The sequence below is a fragment of the Tachypleus tridentatus genome, chromosome 6, assembly GCF_004210375.1.
Source record: "Tachypleus tridentatus isolate NWPU-2018 chromosome 6, ASM421037v1, whole genome shotgun sequence".
Lineage (NCBI taxonomy): Eukaryota > Metazoa > Arthropoda > Merostomata > Xiphosura > Limulidae > Tachypleus > Tachypleus tridentatus.
In genome coordinates, this window is record NC_134830.1 from 141,907,360 (window position 1) to 141,911,962 (window position 4,603).

Sequence of the window (4,603 nt, forward strand, 5' to 3'; positions counted from 1 at the left end):
TCATTATCATAAACTATGCGCCATCTGCTTTTCCATAATTTTAGATTTTATTATATAAATAAATATAACTTCCCACAGAAAATTTTATCAAGTACCTAATCGGATTACAATATGCTATGATATGCGAATAACTAACTTCTTGGGATGTAAACAGAAACCAAATCATTTAGCCTAACTCAGTAAACTCATAATTTCGAAAATCCAAGTTGGTGTATTTTAAAAGTTATCAGATGGACTACTTTTAAAAATATTTAAACCGTTTAAAGACTCACTAGGGTCAATAGTAAGCTTGAAGGCTTAAGTGCTTTAACTTGAGGTACGATCTTTACAGTAGTTACCATTTTAAATAATAAATCTTAGTTATGTTAAACTGTTTGTAGTTACTTGAGTCTGTATGCCCAACAACAATAATAAAATAATAAACACGTACTATAATAACAATCCAATTTGTTTCAAGTTCTAATGTGCCAATGGCTATTTTAAAATAAAATTTACAAATATGTATAACATATGTAAAAAAGTTAAATTACCTTAATATAGCCTTAGTCAACCCTTCCATCCCCGAGTTATCATAGTAGTCCTTCTCTGAACAGTTTCAAATAAATCAATATTATCTTTCACCCTTTATTAGATATATATAGATCAGGGGTTCTTAACCAGGGGTGCCCGCACCCCTAGGGGGTGCGAAGATGATTCCCAAGGGGTGCGAGGATGCCCATGAATAATTAAAGCAAATCTATATTTTTACATAAGAGTATGCTTAATATTTTTATATTTAAGTTTCCAGGGGGTGCGAGAAATGATTACTGATTTGAAAAGGGTGCAAACACTGAAAAAGGTTAAGAACCACTGATATAGATGAAGTATTTTAAGACATCCCTGATTTCCTAAGAGTACCCTGCTGAGACTACAAAACAGGGAGATTTTTCATATGTTGTATTACAAAACAATGCCTGTATTATTCTTTGCCTTTTACTGGGTCTTTAGACAGGAGAATGAGACTGGACATAGGTTTGTAAATGATCATCACCTTTATTAGCACATTACATTCATGTTAACTCTTGAATAAATGCTTGTGGTTCAACGAAGAGAGGGTGAGATTTTTTGTTTCCTTTCTCTAACCAGTGTGATTCTAGCTCTTTTATAAATAAAGTCAGGGTGGTGCTAAACAGAATCTCTGAACCTATAAAATAATGGCCTCTCAAGTAAATTTATTTATCTCAAACGAGTGTAAGACTAAATCTCGATAATGACGAACCTGGAAAAAAAAGAACAAGTAAACTCAATAACAATCTAAACTGTCTTATCTGAAAAACAAAGATAAACGTGGTAATATATATCAAATTATCTCTTCCAAAGTACATAAGTCATTCCGTGATTGAGAACCATGCTCGTGTCAAAAAAAGAGAGTCATACCCTTGGATAATCACATGTTTCGTTGCTAGAGCAAATCATTGATTCTATTCTGTTCATGCAACGGTTATATTTTCTAACAAAACACTCAGTCACGAGTGGCGACCACTCATGTGAATAACCAAGATAAGAGAAAATGAGCAATTCCCCTAACTAAAGTTTTGAAAATAACAACACCGAAATAAATTTGAAATTTAAATATATATATATTATTTATTTATTTAACAACTTAGGGGTCGATAATGCATAAAAAACTAAAACTGTACACACTGTTTTAAGTGTGGTTTAACTGATGAATTTATAGAAAAATACTAACCTCTATATAGAGACAAGGTGTGTTTCTTTTGTTTTTTTCTGGCTCTTTAAAACAAAGAGCAAAATTAATTATTATTTTTATAACGCTTACGAATTGTTGGTTGTTAAAGGGTAAAACTGTACAATTGGCTACTCCTACCATGTGTGTTCCAGAAAATTAAATCCTGAATATTTGTATTATAAGCCTTCAAGCTTGCAGCTGAGCCACACAGGGAAGAAGTCTGCTCACTGCTGCAATTGCAAAGTGTCTCGAATTTTTAGAGCCTTAGATCTACAGTCAACACATTAACCCGTTAGGTCAAGCCCAGTTTATAATTTCCACACACTAAAATTAGTATGTCATACGTTATTACAATCTATGTTATATTTAAAAATAGTACTTGTCTATGGTGGGACAGCGATTAGTTTACTGACTTATGACATTGTAATTCCGGTTTCACTTCTCCTTGGTGAATAGAGTGCAGCGATTTAACTGCACAGTTTTTTATAAAACGAAAAGTCAAGTAAAATAGTACTTTTTTGTACCCCCTCGAGGCTTAGCGGTAAGTCTGTAGATTTACGACACTAAAAATCGGGTTTTTATACCCATGAAGTATAGAGCGTAAAAAGCCCATTTTGTAATTTTGCGCTTAACAAAAACTAAATCATTTTTTTCACGACAGTCCGATCTAGTAAAAATGTAATTCAACACATCAATTACGACGGAGTTGCAGTAAATGTAATTTGCGTTAAGGCCTGAAATTTTAACCTTTTACACATATAAATTACATAATAACGATTTAAGCAGTTCCAATAAAAGTTAGCGCAGATAACCCTCGAGTAGCTTTGCGCAAAATTCAAAACAAACAAACAAATAAATGTTTTCATCACATTTGTGAAGTTCCTACAACTGGACATTTCATTTTTTTGTGTTTAATATTTTTTTTTATTAAACTCAGTATTTGACGTTTTACAGACATTTAAAGTATTTAGTGTATTACAAAGCGCGTTTTTACAACTATTTATCATTTTCATAAAATATATATTTAAAAGTTTTCTGTCGTCCACATCTGGTGGAATAGTAATGAATTTTCCCTAGAAATTGAAGATCGCACTTCAACAAAGAACAGTTTATGCATTTTGTTAAAAATGAAACTTTTTAAGTTTAATTATTGTTATAAAAATATTTTGATTTATATCTATGTTTGGAAAATGGTTTATGACGCAGGGCAGTTAAGGCTATTTACCATACATTTTGCATAAAACAGTCTTCGAAAAAAGCAAGGTTTTTATCACATTTTTGACTCAACCCTTTAACACTACATTTCAAACAATCGAAACAAAACGTAAATGAAATAATATGGAGATTAAACTAACTTAAACCTTAACCATCTAATAAATTCGTGTATGATAGTTAAGCTAAATATTGGTTAAAGTGCTATTAAAATTTTTTGCTATACAAACTATATGAAATTTATAAACAGAGATACAGAATAAATTGACATAGGCCTATTTATTTCATTTCGTGACACTTTCTGTCGCAGTGACCTCCCATGTGGAATCGTGATTCATTATAAACTTCTCACGAATTTGGTCATTGTTACCACAGTAGGGTATATTGACCGTATTCATAGTATTTTCGTATAATTCAAGGATATCTAGGGCTTTATGTGCCGTATAGATTTGTGATACGTTTCAAAACATTAAAGTTGGTATGTTTTAATTGCTTGGGATCATACATTATGTAGAGGAAGGATTGCTAAGAAAGATAAATAAAACTCTTAACTAGGTCTAATTGATTACGTAAAGTTACGATTAAATTGTGGATATTTCTAGATGAAATCCATATTTAATTCATTTTTTGTAATAGTATAGTCGTAACACAAAATTAAATTTCATGGTATCCAGTGAAGTGGTCTGAGCAACATCACCGAGGAAGCAATGATGCAGACGTGTATGGGGTGCATGGCCTAGAATTCTTTTTCCTTTTAATGTAAATTTAGTACTTTTTTCCTTTCATAGTGGTATGATAACAGCAAAATACACTGTTGGCCAAAATATTAAGGCCAATGAACATTAAGAAAAAAATATGCATTTTGCGTCGTTAGACTCAACCACTTATTTGAGTAGAGCTTCGAAAAATGAAAATAAGAAAAGGGAAAATAAAAATAAAATATTTTTTTAGCATTTAATAGGGAAAACGTGAACACTATAAAATTAGCCTAAATACTAGCTGGTCAAAATGTAAGACCATACCAAAAAGAAGTCCTAAACAAGGTAGGAAATGCCCAACAAGAATTCTCAGTAGTGAGTTGCACGGCCGTTATTACAAAGAACTTCAAACATTCGCTTTGGCATGGTCAATATAAGCATTTGCAGAAGGCTGGCTGTAATGTTATTCCAAGTGGTGAAGATGGCTTCACGAAGATCATGCACTGTTTGGAATTGATGTCCATTTCTATAGACTTCCCTTGCCATTCACCCCCAAACATTTTCAATGGGGCTCAGTTCGGGCGAACACGCTGGATGGTCCAAAAAAATCATTCGCTATGAAAAAGTCCTTTGTCCTGCGGGCATTGTGAATTGCAGCGTTATCCTGCTGAAAGATCCAGTCATTTCCACACAAGCGAGGGCCTTCAGTCAATAAGGATGCTCTCTCCAACATGCCAGTATAGCCAGTTGCTGTGTGACGCCCCTGTATAACCTGAAGCTCCATTGTTCCATGGAAGGAGAAAGCACCTCAGATCATGATGGAACCTCCTCCTCGTGTAGAAAATGTCGCTAGTTGGATGTCCTTATCATGCTAGTAATGTTGGAAGCCATCTAGACCATCCAGGTTAATTTTTTTCTCATCAGAGAACAAAACTTTCGTCCACTTTTCTACGTCCCATGTTTG